The sequence below is a fragment of the Salmo salar genome, chromosome ssa24 (genome assembly GCF_905237065.1).
Source record: "Salmo salar chromosome ssa24, Ssal_v3.1, whole genome shotgun sequence".
NCBI classification, from domain to species: domain Eukaryota; kingdom Metazoa; phylum Chordata; class Actinopteri; order Salmoniformes; family Salmonidae; genus Salmo; species Salmo salar.
Window position 1 is genome coordinate 8,435,365 of NC_059465.1, and position 16,259 is coordinate 8,451,623.

The 16,259-nt window shown below is 47.3% G+C and overlaps 1 long non-coding RNA gene across 1 annotated transcript; it reads left to right on the forward strand.

Moving 5' to 3' along the window:
* The first annotated feature begins 3,726 nt into the window (after positions 1-3,726).
* Positions 3,727-14,608, forward strand: LOC123730415 (uncharacterized). Its single transcript, XR_006761812.1, has 3 exons — positions 3,727-4,413; positions 4,593-4,732; positions 14,584-14,608. It is a non-coding gene; the product is annotated as an uncharacterized lncRNA (long non-coding RNA).
* Positions 14,609-16,259: the final 1,651 nt, after the last annotated feature.

Consider the following 16,259-nt stretch of genomic DNA (forward strand, 5'->3'; position numbering starts at 1 on the left):
CTCTGCTGTTTTCAATCAGGATCTCAGCGATCACTGCCTCATTGCCTGCATCCGCTATGGGTCTGCGGTCAAACGACCACCCCTCATCACTGTCAAACGCTCCCTAAAACACTTCTGCGAGCAGGCCTTTCTAGTCGACCTGGCCCGGGTATCCTGGAAGGATATTGACCTCATCCCGTCAGTCAAGGATACCTGGTCGTTCTTTAAAAATAATTTCCTCACCATCTTTAATAAGCATGCCCCTTTCAAAAAATCTAGAACTAAGAATAGATATAGCCCTTGGTTCACTCCAGACCCGACTGCCCTCGACCAGCACAAAAACATCCTGTGGCGGACTGCACTAGCATCGAGTCCCCGTGATATGCAGCTTTTCAGGGAAGTCAGGAACCAATACACGTAGTCAGTCAGGAAAGCAAAGGCTAGCTTTTACAAACAGAAATTTGCATCCTGTAGCTCTAACTCCAAAAAGTTTTGGGACACTGTAAAATCCATGGAGAATCAGAGCACCTCCTCCCAGCTGCCCACTGCACTGAGGCTAGGTAACACTGTCATCACCGATAAATCCACGATAATCGAGAATTTCAATAAGCATTTCTCTACGGCTGGCCACGCTTTCCTCCTGGCTACCCCAACCCCGGCCAACAGCTCTGCACTCCCCGCAGCTACTTGCCCAAGCGTCCCCAGCCTCTCCCTCACCCAAATCCAGATAGCAGATGTTCTGAAAGAGCTTCAAAACCTGGACCCGTACAAATCAGCTGGGCTAGACAATCTGGATCCTCTCTTTCTAAAATTATCCGCTGCCATTGTTGCAACCCCTTTACCAGTCTGTTTAACCTCTCTTTCGTGTTGTCCGAGATCCCTAAAAATTGGAAAGCTTCCGCGGTCATCCCCCTCTTCAAACGGGGTAACACTCTAGACTCAAACTGTTATAGACCTATATCCATCCTGCCCTGCCCTTCTAAAGTCTTCGAAAGCCAAGTTAATAAACAGATCACTGACCATTTCGAATCCCACCGTACCTTCTCCGCTGTGCAATCCGGTTTCCGAGCTGGTCACGAGTGCACCTCAGCCACGCTCAAGGACAGTACTGTGCAGCCGTCTTCATCGACCTGGCCAAGGCTTTCGATTCTGTCAATCACCGTATTCCTATCGGCAGACTCAACAGCCTTGGTTTCTCAAATAACTGCCTCACCTGATTCCCCAACTACTTTTCAGACAGAGTTCAGTGTGTCAAATCAGACATGTTGTCCGGACGTCTGGCAGTCTCAATGGGGTACCACAGGGTTCAATTCTCGGGCCGACTCTTTTCTCTGTATATATCAACGATGTCGCTCTTGCTGCGGGTGATTCCCTGATCCACCTCTACGCAGACGACACCATTCTGTATACATCTGGCCCTTCTTTGGACACTGTGTTAACAAACCTCCAAACAAGCTTCAATGCCATACAACACTCCTTCCGTGGCCTCCAACTGCTCTTAAATGCTAGTAAAACCAAATGCATGCTTTTCAACTGTTCGCTGCCCGCACTCACCCACCCGACTAGCATCACTACTCTGGACGGTTCTGACTTAGAATATGTGGATAACTACAAATTCCTCGGTGTCTGGCTAGACTGTAAACTCTCCTTCCAGACTCATATTAAACATCTCCAGTCCAAAATTAAATCTAGAATCAGATTCCTATTTCGCAACAAAGCCTCCTTCACTCCTCCAAACATACCCTCGTAAAACTGACTATCCTACCGATCCTCGACTTCGGCGATGTTATTTACAAAATAGTCTCAATACTCTACTCAGCAAATTGGATGCAGTCTATCACAGTGCCATCCGTTTTGTCACCAAAGCCCCATATACCACCCACCACTGTGACCTGTATGCTCTAGTCGGCTGGTCCTCGCTACATATTCGTCGCCAGACCCGCTGGCTCCAGGTCATCTATAAGTCTATGCTAGGTAAAGCTCTGCCTTATCTCAGCTCACTGGTCACGATAACAACACCCACCCGTAGCACGCGCTCCAGCGGGTATATCTCACTGGTCATCCCCAAAGCCAACACCTGCTTTGGCCGCCTTTCCTTCCAGTTCTCTGCTGCCATTGACTGGAACAAACTGCAAAAATCGCTGAAGCTGGAGACTTATATTTCCCTCACTAACTTTATACGTCAGCTGTCTGAGCAGCTAACCGATCGCTGCAGCTGTACATAGCCCATCTGTAAATAGCCCATCCAATCTACCTACCTCATCCCAATATTGTTTTTATTTACTCTTCTGCTCTTTTGCACACCAGTATTTCTACTTGCACATCATCATCTGCACATCTATCACTCCAGTGTTAATTTGCTAGTTTGTAATTACTTCGCTACTATGGCCTATTTATTGCCTTACATCCTCACGCCATTTGCACACACTGTATATAGACTTTTTTCTATTGTGTTATTGACTGTATGCTTGTTTATTCCGTGTGTAACTCTGTGTTGTTGTTTGTGTCGCACTGCTTTGCTTTATCTTCGGGTGCCGACTCTGGTGCGAGGATCGTCGCCGGGAACTCCGGACCGTAGATCGTCGCCGGAAGTTCCGGACCGTGGATCGTCGCTGGAGGAACTGGACCGTGGGTCGTTGCCGGAGGAACCGGACCATGGATTGTCGCCGGAAGCTACGGACCATGAATCGTTGCCGGGGACTCCGGACCGTGGATCGTCGTAGGAGGTTCCCGGACCGTGGACTGTCTCAGGAGGTTCCGGACCGTGGACCGTCTCAGGAGTTTTCGGACCGTCTCAGGAGGTTCCGGACCGTCTCAGGAGGTTCCGGACCGGGAACTTTCACCGTAAGCTCCGGACCGGGAACTGTCGCCGGAAGCTCTGGACTGTGAAGGCGCACTGGAGGCCTGGTGCGTGGAGCTGGAACAGGTGGCACCAGACTGGTTACACGCACTTCAGGGCGAGTGCGAGGAGCAGGCACAGGACGTACCAGGCTGGAGATACGCACTGGAGGCCGGGTGCATGGAGCTGGTACAGGATATACTCGTCCACCACCCGTCTTGGACAGATGCCCACTTTCGCACGGGAAGTACGGGGAGCTGGCACAGTACGCACCGGGCTGTGGATGCGCACTGGAGACACAGTGCGTATCACAGCAAAACATGGTGCCTGCCCGGTCACACACTCCCCACGCTGAGTACGTGGAGTTGGCTCTGGTTTAAACCCTGGCTCCGCCAACCACCCCGTGTGCCCCCCCCCAAAAAAAAATTGGGGCTGCCTCTCGGGCTTCCGTCGTGGTTGCGAACCCGGAGTCGTCATTGATCCTCCTTCGCTGCCTCCGCCTGCTTCCATGGCAGGCTCTTGTCTCCTGCCATGATTTCCTCCCACGTCCAGGAAGTCCTCCACTCCCTTCTCTCCTGTGCCCAGGATCCCTGCTCCTCCTGGCCATGCTGCTTGGTCCGTTTGTGGTGGGATCTTCTGTCAAGATCATTGATGTAAGGATTGGACCAAGGCGCAGCGTGCTCTGAGTTCCACATTTTATTTTTGTGAAACTTTACAACCAACAACAACAAAAAAGAAACAACCAACAAACCGTGACGACAGATGCGCTACATGCACTGACTCAAAATAAGATCCCACAAACAATAGGTGGGAAAAGGCTGCCTAAATATGATCCCCAATCAGAGACAACGAGATACAGCTGCCTCTGATTGGGAACCACATCAGGCCAACATAGAAATACAAAACTAGAGTACCCACCCTAGTCACACCCTGACCTAACCAAAATAGAGAATTAAAAGGATCTCTAAGGTCAGAGTGTGACAGGTACCCTTTAAAACTGCGAAATATTCTCTCCACTGCCAAGATGACAACTGACCAAGCCCCTTTTTGATCCAGAAAAATGCTAATAATTTCATAATGATACAGTACATTTCTTGAAATTGTTCACAAGAAGCCATACTCAAATCTAAATCCAGTTAAATGTTTGGAAGAAGAGGGTATTATTAATACATTTTATGCTTATTCCTTGGTCTCTAGTGGGGAACCGTGAGGGTCTTCTATGCCAGCATATTTCTTTGGTGGTCTCTGGGGAGATAAATCTAGCTAGCTGTCAGCCATTGGCTCGGCCCTCAGAAGCTAGACAGAACTGTATTCAACTGTATTAGGGCAGAATTTGTGCCCTCCCAGTTTTGTATCCTCATAAACATAACAAATGGTATATAAATTACACTGCCCTGTTTTGCCAATGTAACGCTGCCGGGCCTTCCAAACACAGACTCTGAACACAGAGCATATTACATGAACAAAAATCCCAGGTTGTCTAGCTGGCATTTGAGATGGATATGACAAGTACATTTCGCCAGGAATGAGATTGGAATCAGATGCTTCTCATGAGGTTCAACACAGCATCGAGGAGGCTGCAACTCTTTTAAATGGTAAGCTACAACTTTTATGTCCCTGAATGCCATGCCAGAATGATTTATTCATTGGTTTTCCCTCATGTAAGCCTACTGGTTGCTTGGCAATTTTTTAATGTAATGTACAATCTTAGTATACAAAACATTAGGAACATCTTCATAATATTGAGTTTCACCCCCTTTTCCCCTGAGATCAGCCTCAATTCGTCGGGGCATGGACTACAAGGTATCGATAGCGTTTCAGAGTTCCCAGGTGTCTTAAAAGCACCATCAATCCAGAGAAAGTTTGATGACAAAATTTGCCCACGAAGGACCGCAGCGCCACCTTCCTGTTCAAGTGAGCAAAGCACAACTAGGTGAATCCAAAAATGTATTGTATGCTGCATAAATGATTGAATATGCCAGGGAGATATGTATACTGTAGCTAAGAAAGTAATACTAAGTGTATGTTGTGTAGTAAACTGTTAGTAGCCCATGTGCCTCACCCTAATAATTTGGTTCCCTTTTCAAATCAAATCAAATTTCAAATCAAATGTTATTTGTCACATGTGCACAGGTCAGTCGAGGTAATATGTACATGTAGGTAGAGTTAAAGTAGATAATAACCAGAGAGTAGCAGCAGTGTAAAAGGAGGGGGACAATGCAAATGATCTGGGTAGCCATTTGATTAGCTGTTCAGGAGTCTTATGGCTTGGGGGTAGAAGCTGTTAAGAAGCCTGATGCACTCATGCATGCTTCTGTGTTGCTTGGTCACTGTGGGGACGGCGTCATCTATACACTTATTGAGGAAGCCAGTGACTGATGTGGTGTACTCTTCAATGCAATCGGAGGAATCCTGGAACATATTCCAGTCTGTGCTAGCAGACTGTAGTTTAGCATCTGCTTCATCTGACCACTTCTTTATTGACCGAGTCACTGGTGCTTCCTGCTTTAGTTTTTTCTTGTAAACAAGAATCAGGAGGATAAAATTATGGTCAGATTTGCCAAAGGGAGGGCGACGGAGAGCTTTATACGCGTCTCTGTGTGTGGAGTAAAGGTGGTCTAGAGTTTTTTCCTCTGGTTGCACATTTAACATGCTGGTAGAAATGAGGTAACACTGATTTAAGTTTGCCTGCATTAAAGTCCCCAGCCACTAGGAGCGCCGCCTCTGGATGAGTGTTTTCCTGTTTGCTTATGGCCTTATACAGCTCATTGAGTGCGGACTTAGTGCCAGCATCGGTTTGTGGAGGTAAATTGACAGCTACGAAAAATATAAATGAAAACTCTCTAGGTAAATAGTGTGGTCTACAGCTTATACCCCCTCAGTCTCAACGTCAACAGTGAAAAGGCGACTCCGGGATGCTGGCCTTCTAGGCAGAGTTCCTCTGTCCAGTGTCTGTGTTCTTTTGCCCATTTTAATCTTTTCTTTTTATTGGTCAGTCTGAGAAATTGCTTTTTCTTTGCAACTCTGCCTAGAAGACCAGCATCCCGGAGTTGCCTCTTCACTGTTGACATTGAGACTGGTGTTTTGCTGGTACTATTTAATGAAGGTGCCAGTTGAGGACTTATGAGGCGTCTGTTTCTGAAACTAGACTCTCTAATGTACTTGTCCTCTTGCTCAGTTGTGCACCGGGGCATCCCACTCCTCTTTCTATTCTGGTTAGAGCCAGTTTGCGCTGTTCTGTGAAGGGAGAAGTACACAGTGTTGTACGAGATCTTCAGTTTCTTGGCAATTTTTCGCATGGAATAACATTCATTTCTCAGAACAAGAGTAGACTGACGAGTTTCGGAAGAAAGTTCTTTGTTTCTGGCCATTTTGAGACTGTAATTGAACCTACAAATGCTGATGCTAACAGATACTCCAGTTACTAGCATGTAACACTGAAACATGCATGAGAGCATCAGCTGTTCCGGATGACTGTGTGATCACGCTCTCCGCAGCTGATGTGAGTAAGACCTTTAAACAGGTTAACATTCACAAGGCCGCTGGGCCAGATGGATTACCAGGACTTGTACTCCGAGCATGTGCTGACCAATTGGCAAGTGTCTTCACTGACATTTTCAACATCTCCCTGTCTGAGTCTGTAATACCAACATGTTTCAAGCAGACCACCATAGTCCCTGTGCCCAAGAACACTAAGGTAACCTGCCTAAATGACTACCGAACCGTAGCACTCACGTCTGTAGCCATGAAATGCTTTGAAAGGCTGGTCATGGCTCACATCAACACCATTATCCCAGAAACCCTAGACCCACTCCAATTTGCATACTGCCCCAACAGATCTACAGATTATGCAATCTTTATTGCACTCCACACTGCCCTTTCCCACCTGGACAAAAGGAACCCCTATGTGAGAATGCTGTTCATTGACTACAGCTCAGCGTTCAACACCATAGTGCCCTTAAAGCTCATCACTAAGCTAAGGACCCTGGGACTTAACACCTCCCTCTACAACTGGATCCTAGACTTCCTGACAGGCCGCCCCCAGGTGGTAAGGGTAGGTAACAACACATCCGCCATGCTGATCCTCAAAACGGGGGCCCCTCAGGGGTGCGTGCTCAGTCCCCTCCTGTACTCCCTGTTCACTCACGACTGCACGGCCAGGCACAACTCCAACACCATCATTAAGTTTGCTGATGACACAACAGTGGTAGGCCTGATCATAGACAAGGATGAGACAGCCTATAGGGAGGAGGTCAGAGATCTGACCGTGTGGTGCAAGGACAACAACCTCTCCCTCAATGTGATCAAGACTAAGGAGATGATTGTGGACTACAGGAAAAGGAGGACCGAGCACGCCCCCATTCTCATTGACGGGGCTGTAGTGGAGCATGTTGAGAGCTTCAAGTTCCTTGGCGGACACATCACCAACAAACTAACATGGTCCAAGTACACCAAGACAGTCGTGAAGAGGGCACAACAAAACCTATTCCCCCTTAGGAGACTGAAAAGATTTGGCATGGGTCCTCAGATCCTCAAAAGGTTTTACAGCTACACCATCGAGAGCATCCTGATGGGTTGCATCACTGCCTGGTATGGCAACTGCTCTGCCTCCGACCTCAAGGCACTACAGAGGGTAGTGCGTACGGCCCAGTACATCACCGGGGCCAAGCTTCCTGCCATCCAGGACCTCTATACCAGGCGGTGTCAGAGAAAGGCCCTAAAAGACTCCAGCCACCCTAGTCATAGACTGTTCTCTCTGCTACCGCACAGCAAGCGGTGACGGAGTGCCAAGTCTAGGTCCAAGAGGCTTCTAAATAGCATCTACCCCCAAGCCATATGAACAGCTAATCAAATGGCTACCCAGACTATTTGCACCCCGCCCCCCCATACGCTGCTGCTACACTGTTATTATCTATGTATAGTCACTTTAATAACTCAACCTGCATGTACATAATTAACTCAATTACCTCGACACCAGTGCCCCCACACATTGACACATTGACTCTGTACCGGTACCCCCTGTATATAGCCCCGCTATTGTTATTTACTGCTATCTCTTACTTTTTTCTTCTTAAAACTGCATTGTTGGTTAAGGGCTTGTAAGTAAGCATTTCACTGTAAGGTACACACCTATTGTATTCGGCGCTGCCACGTCCTGACCAGCAGAGGGTGTTGTTGTGTAATTTTGGTCAGGACGTGGCAGAGTATGTCTGTGTATGTGTGTTCTGGGTGTTGTATTTCTATGTGAGTCTGTGTGGCTCCCGATCAGGGACAGCTGGTTATCGTTGTTCCTGATTGGGAGTCATATATTTAGGAGTATGTTTGTCACTTGGGTTTGTGGGTGGTTGTGCTAACACTGCTAGTCTTTGGTATGTACGTAGCCTGTTAGCATGTTGTTAGTCGTTTTTGTTTATTGTTTTTTTTCCCCGTGGATACTTTGCTCTTATATATTAAAAAGATGAGTATCTACATTTCACCTGCTGCAGTTTGGTCTCTTCAACACGGCTGTAATTATGACAGAACCACCCACCACAACAAGACCAAGCAGCGGAAAAGGGAGCAGGACGCTGAATATATATATGGACTATTCTGAGGAAATAGACTTCGACATGGACACTCGTGAGAAATGGACTTGGGAACAGATTCTGGCTGGAAAGGGCCCGTGGAGAATGGCTGGTGAGGACCGGGAACACTACCGGGGTACACGACTGGCGAGGAAGCCGGAGAAGCACCCCCAATAAAAAAAATTTGGGGGGCACACGGGTAGTTTGGCTAGGCCTAGGAAGAGCCATAAGCCAGCTACCCGTGAGTTCATGGAGGAACGTATGGAGTGGAGGGCGCCGTGTTTCGCTGAGGTGCGCACTATCTCGCCCATACGCACGCACAGTCCGGTGCGCGCCATTCCAGCCCCTCGCAGATGCCGTGCTAGAGTGGGCATCCAGCCTGGTAGGAGGATGCCTGCACAGCGCGTCTGGTCGCTGGTACGCCTCCTAGGACCAGGCTACCCTACTCCCGCTCTTCGCACGTTAACCATCAGGCCCCTGCACAGCCCAGTTCGCCCTGTACCAACACCCCGCTCGTACAGGGCTGTTAGTTCCATCCAGCCAGGACGGGTTGTGCAGGCGGTGAGGTCACGGCCACCTGTGCGCCTCCATGCCCCAGTCTTTCTGGTTCCCGCCTCTCGTGCTATCCCGGAAGTGAGTTCCTCCAGTCTGGCACGACCAGTACCAGCAACCCGGACCAAGCTTCCCATGAGTCGGCCTAGTCCTATTCAGCCTGTTCCCGCTCCTCGCACTAGCCCTAGGGTGCGTGTCTTCAGCCTGGTACCACCTCTACCAGCCCCACGCACCAGGCTTCCAGTGCGTCGGCCCAGCCTCAAGAGCCCGGCACCAGTGTGCAGTCCAGAGTATCCGGCACCAGTGTGCAGTCCAGAGTATCCGGCACCAGTGTGCAGTCCAGAGTATCCGGCACCAGTGTGCAGTCCAGAGTATCCGGCACCAGTGTGCAGTCTAGAGTATCCGGCAACAGTGTCTAGTCCGGAACCGAGGGAGACTGCCTGCGACCTGGAACCGAGGCAGCCTGCCTGTGACCCGGAACCGAGCGGGTCTGCTTGCGACCCGGAACCGAAGGATTCTGCCTGCGACCCGGAACCGAGGGATTCTGCTTGCGACCCGGAACCGAGGGAGTCTGCCTGCGACCCGGAACCGAGGGAGTCTGCCTGCGACCCGGAACCGAGGGAGTCTGCCTATGACCCAGAACCGGGTGAGTCTGTCTGCGACCCGGAACCGAAGGAGTCTACCTGCGACTCAGAACTGAATGTGACTAACTGTGTATTGAATGAGTCTGCCTAAAGCGTGGAAATGAAGGAACCTGCCCACGATCCACAACGGATTGAGTCTGTCTACGACCCGGACCCCAATGAGTTTGCCTACAACCTGGAGGGCAGGAGGCCGGAACCAGAGCCACCTCCAGGATAGGTGGGTTGGGGAGGGAGGGTGTAGCACAGTGCCTTCGTTGACGGCAGCCACCCTCCCTTCCCTCCCTTATTGTTTAGGGGGTATTTGTATTTGTTTTTGTTGTGGTTTTGGGGGATTTTGTGGTTTCTTTTTTTAGGTGCATTCGGGGTATGCACCTTTTAGGGGGGGTACTGTCACGTCCTGACCAGCAGAGGGTGTTGTTGTGTAGTTTTGGTCAGGACGTGGCAGAGTATGCCTGTGTATGTGTGTTCTGGGTGTTGTATTTCTATGTGGGTCTGTGTGGCTCCCGATCAGGGACAGCTGGTTATCGTTGTTCCTGATTGGGTTTCATATATTTAGGAGCATGTTTGTCACTTGGGTTTGTGGGTGGTTGTGCTAACACTGCTAGTCTTTGGTATGTACGTAGCCTGTTAGCCTGTTAGTCGTTTTTGTTTATTGTTTTTTTCCTGTGGATACTTTGCTCTTATATATTAAAAAAGATGAGTATCTACATTTCACCTGCTGCAGTTTGGTCTCTTCAACACGGCTGTAATTATGACAGGCGTCGCATGTGACTAATAAAGTTTGATTTGATTTGACTATCGAAATCAGCACTATAAATTCTCAGAAAACCAAAGATTCGTAGATGCCCTTCCAGACTCCCTCCACCTACCCAAGGACCCCTGAGTACAAACATCAGTTAACCACCTAACCGAGGATCTAAACTTAACCTATCATAATACCCTAGATGAAGTCGCACCGCTAAAAATAAAAACATTTGTCACAAGAAACTAGCTCCCTGCTATACATTAAATACACAAGCCCTGAAGGAAGCTTCCAGAAAATTGGAACAGAAATGGTGCCCCACCAAATTGGAAGTCTTCTGACTAGCTTGGAAAGACAGTACCGTGCAATATCGAAAAGCTCTCATTGCTGCTCGATCAGCTTACTTTTCCAACCTGTTTGAGGAAAATAAAAACTATCTAAAATATATTTTTGATACTGTCGCAAAGCTAACTAAAAAGTAAAATTCCCCAAGTGAGGATGTCCTTCACTTCAGCAGTGATGAATTAATGTACTTCTTCGACGAAAAGATCATGGTCATTAGAAAGAAAATTACGGACTCCTCTTTGAATATGCGTATTTCTCCAAAACTCAGTTGTCCAGAACTGCCAGGACCTCGGATCAATGGAGACACAATTTTTACCATGTCTTTTAATGGCGTCAGACCAAGGCTCTGCTTCTTTCCTCATGCTCCTAGGCCTTAGTGCCGCTTTCAACACCATTGATCAACACATTCTTTTGGAGAGATTGGAAACCGTAAATGGTCTACGTGGACAAGTCTTTGCCTGATTTACATATTTTCTGTGGGAAAGCTATCACTATTATTTTCACTATACACAGAGCATACAAAACATTAGGAACATCTGATCTTTCCATGACATAGACTGACCAGGTGAATGATATAATCCCTTAATGATGTCACTTGTTCAATCCACTTCAATCAGTGTAGATGAAGGGGAGACAGGTTAACAAAGGATTTTTAAGTCTTGAGACAACTGAGACATGGATTATGTATGTGTGCCATTCAGACGGTGAATGGGCAAGACAAAAGATTTAAGTGCCTTTGAACAGGCACTTTAATGTTTGGTATACTCAGTGTATACTTCCATATTTTTTTTTAACTGGTACTGTATTACCTTCAGATGAGTCTTGTGAGGCTTGTAGGTGTTTGTGAGAGTCTCACCTTTCCATATTAGTGTGTAGCCAAAAGTGTTTTGGACTCTACAGACAGAAGTTGACAGATCGGCGTTACCAACTTCAGACGAGTCCCGTGACACTTGTAAGGGTCGTAGAGCAAATCGGAGACACCACAAACGTTTGCACACTACAGATATTTTCGCGAGAAGACAGATTTTTGGGATGTCTCATGGTCTGACAAACACCGCTGTAGCTCGGCCACCTTCCACCGCTGATGCGGAAGGCACCCATTGGTGAGTGCGGTGGATTGAGATGCAGCCCAAGCAAAAAACCTGATATATCTAGCGTAAACAGACAGATTCATTTTTTAAACTGGTAGCGACTACAGGCCAAAATAGACCAAAAGAACATGTCAAAATGCTCAGACTTGCTGCCACTCTAATCTGTCCCCTATACATGCTTTATTGATGGGGCACTACTACTACATACCAATTCAATTGGTAAAGTATTCTTACTAACTACCATATACCAGTTAGATTGGTACAGTATTCCCACTAACGGCTGCAACAAATATAACCTCACAAGGAGCGTCTCACAATATATTAATGAACAAGAAACAAAAATATCATGTACTCACATGTGGTTAAAAAGGGGTTTTGGCGCTCCAAAAATATAGTACGGTACTGTATTCCGTGGGACGGAATTACTGATACCTGCACGTTCAAAATGAAGAGGCCTGCACTCTTGGCCTCGCATGCTAGCAGTGAAGATGTAGCAGAAACAAAACGCTATGTTGCATATCTCACTGCTTTCTTTCATATGCTGTGCTCTCCTGACAACAAATAATCAACACTTCTTAATATAAATTCAATGAATTGTGCTCAGTAAGCCCATGGAATATGGTGTTAGGTAATTGCGTAGCTACTGTTTGTCACGCCCTGACCTTAGAGATCCTTATTATTTCTCCATGTTTGGTAAGGTCAGGGTGTGACTCGGGTGGGAAAGTCTATGTTTTCTATTTCTTTGTTTTTGGCCGAGTGTGGTTCCCAATCAGAGGCAGTTGTCTATCGTTGTCTCTGATTGGGGATCATATATAAGTTGTCATTTTCCTTTTGGGTTTTGTGGGGTCTTGTTTTCTGTTTAGTGTCTGTGCCTGACAGAACTGTTCGCTTTCGTTTTGTTGCTGTAGTTATTTTGTTTAGTGTTTCTTGAATAAACGTATCATGAACACTTACCACGCTGCGCTTTGGTCTACTCTTCCTACCATCAACGAGAGCCGTTACACTGTTACAATAATACACTGCTCAAAAAAATAAAGGGAACACTGAAACAACACAATGTAACTCCAAGTCAATCACAATTCTGTGAAATCAAACTGTCCACTTAGGAAGCAACACTGATTGACAATACATTTCACATGCTGTTGTGCAAATGGAATAGACATCAGGTGGAAATTATAGGCAATTAGCAAGACACCCCCAATAAAGGAGTGGTTCTGCAGGTGGGGACCACAGACCACTTCTCAGTTCCTATGCTTCCTGGCTGATGTTTTGGTCACTTTTGAATGCTGGCAGTGCTTTCACTCTAGTGGTAGCATGAGACGGAGTCTACAACCCACACAAGTGGCTCAGGTAGTGCAGCTCATCCAGGATGGCACATCAATGCGAGCTGTGTCAAGAAGGTTTGCTGTGTCTGTCAGCGTAGTGTCCAGAGCATGGAGGCGCTACCAGGAGACAGGCCAGTACATCAGGAGACATGGAGGAGGCCGTAGGAGGGCAACACCCCAGCAGCAGGACCGCTACCTCCGCCTTTGTGCAAGGAGGAGCAGGAGAAGCACTGCCAGAGCCCTGCAAAATGACCTCCAGCAGGCCACAAATGTGCATGTGTCTGCTCAAACGGTCAGAAACAGACTCCATGAGGGTGGTATGAGGGCCCGACGTCCACAGGTGAGGGTTGTGCTTACAGCCCAACACCATGCAGGACGTTTGGCATTTGCCAGAGAACACCAAGATTGGCAAATTCGCCACTGGCGCCCTGTGCTCTTCACAGATGAAAGCAGGTTCACACTGAGCACGTGACAGACGTGACAGAGTCTGGAGATGCCGTGGAGAATGTTCTGCTGCCTGCAACATCCTCCAGCATGACCGGTTTGGCGGTGAGTCAGTCATGGTGTGGGGTGGCATTTCTTTGGGGGGCCGCACAGCCCTCCATGTGCTCGCCAGAGGTAGCCTGACTGCCATTAGGTACCGAGATGAGATCCTCAGATCCCTTGTGAGACCATATGCTGGTGCGGTTGGCCCTGGGTTCCTCCTAATGCAAGACAATGCTAGACCTCATGTGGCTGGAGTGTGTCAGCAGTTCCTGCAAGAGGAAGGCATTGATGCTATGGACTGGCCCGCCCATTCCCCAGACCTGAATCCAATTGAGCACATCTGGGACATCATGTCTCGCTCCATCCACCAACGCCACGTTGCACCACAGACTGTCCAGGAGTTGGCGGATGCTTTAGTCCAGGTCTGGGAGGAGATCCCTCAGGAGACCATCCGCCACCTCATCAGGAGCATGCCCAGGCGTTGTAGGGAGGTCATACAGGCACGTGGAGGCCACACACACTATTGAGCCTCATTTTGACTTGTTTTAAGGACATTACATCAAAGTTGGATCAGCCTGTAGTGTGGTTTTCCACTTTAATTTTGAGTGTGACTCCAAATCCAGACCTCCATGGGTTGTCTGGGTTGACGCCCCCCCTTGGGCTGTGCCGTGGCGGAGATCTTTGTGGGCTATACTCGGCCTTGTCCCGGGATGGTATGTTGGTGGTTGGAGATATCCCTCCAGTGGTGTGGAGGCTGTGCTTTGGCAAAGTGGGTGGGGTTATATCCTACCTGTTTGGCCCTGTCCGGGGGTTTCATCGGATGGGGCCACAGTGTCTCCTGACCTCTCCTGTCTCAGCCTCCAGTATTTATGCTGCAGTAGTTTATGTGTCAGGGGGCTAGGGTCAGTCTGTCACATCTGGAGTATTTCTCGTCTTTTCCGGTGTCCTATGTGAATTTAAATATGCTCTCTCTAATTCTCTCTTTCTCTTTCTTTCTTTCTCTCTCTCTCTCTCAGAGGACCTGAGCCCTAGGACCATGCCTCAGGACTACCTGGCTTGATGACTCCTTGCTGTCCCCAGTTCACCTGGACGTGCTGCTGCTCCAGTTCCAACTGTTCTGCCTGCAGCTATGGAACCCTGACCTGTTCACCGGACGTGCTACCTGTCCCAGACCTGTTGTCCCAGACCTGCTGGAACCCTGACCTATTCACCGGACGTGCTACCTGTCCCAGACCTGCTGTTTTCAACTCTCTAGAGACAACAGGAGCGGTAGAGATACTCTCAAAGATCGGCTATGAAAAAGCCAACTGACACTTACTCTTGTGTTACTGACTTGTTGCACCCTCGACAACTACTATGATTATTATTATTTGACAATGCTGGTCATTTATGAACATTTGAAAATCTAGGCCATGTGCTGTTATAATCTCCACCCGGCACAGCCAGAAGAGGACTGGCCACCCCTTATAGCCTGGTTCCTCTCTAGGTTTCTTCCTAGGTTTTGGCCTTTCTAGGGAGTTTTTCCTAGCCACCATGCTTCTACACCTGCATTGCTTGCTGTTTGGGGTTTTAGGCTGGGTTTCTGTACAGCACTTTGTGATATCAGCTGATGTAAGAAGGGCTATATAAATACATTTGATTTGATTTGATTTTTGATAAATTGGATTTCCATTGATTATTTTTGTGTGATTTTGTTGTCAGCACATTCAACTATGTAAAGAAAAAAGTATTTAATAAGATTATTTATTTCATTCAGATCTAGGATGTGTTGTTTAAGTGTTCCCTTTATTTGTTTGAGCAGTATATTTATATAAATCTATTAGCAAGTACAAACTACAAGTGCATAACTAGATGATAATTTTCCATGAAAATGTTGGGAAAAGTATTTTTTATAATTATTTTGTTGCAATGGTTTTCAGAAACCATGTATAACATTTGTCAATAAAAAGCCTCATGCTAATGTTGGTCACATTACTGCTAACTAATGTGAGTTTGTAATGCTGTGCGCACTGTGCAGTTCCAAAATAATTCAAAGGGTGGAAGCCTAGACCACAAATTAATGTTTTACATGAAATAATGTTCTAGTTATGTGCAACATAGCAGGATTGGGATTTTAGGCTGCTATCCTTTGGATTATTTTGGAACTGCGTAAACTCACATTAGCAGTAGGCTTGTATTTTAACTGTAGAGTAGTGGGACACAGACATAGCTTCTGCAGATAATATGTACAAACTCGTGCACCAAACACGCTTGAGATTAATACCAAAAAATAGTATTTGTGGTAATAAATCACAGATTCCAAGGCCAATTGGTTACAGCACAATATTTCTACCTATTTAATGACACAAAAACAAACACGAGGAATATGATACATGTTTGCAACTTCTTGCAGGTCTTCTTCTGACAAGAAGTTTAGGATTGCAGACTCAATAACAAAACCGTCCAGGCTTGGATGCCTCTTATCAGGTCAGCTCAAACTGATGAAAACCGTTGATCTAGCTCAGCAAATATTCTGGATAGGCAAGGGAATTATAGTTTGTGTTCACTAGTACTGTTGCTGACCTCAGAACGTGCCCCACATGCAGACACAATAACAAAACCGTCCATGCGTTTTTGTTTCCTTCGCCCTCCTGCATGAGCTGGCTCTGGGATTTCATTGATTTGACAGAAGGACTTTGTTCTCTCGTACAAC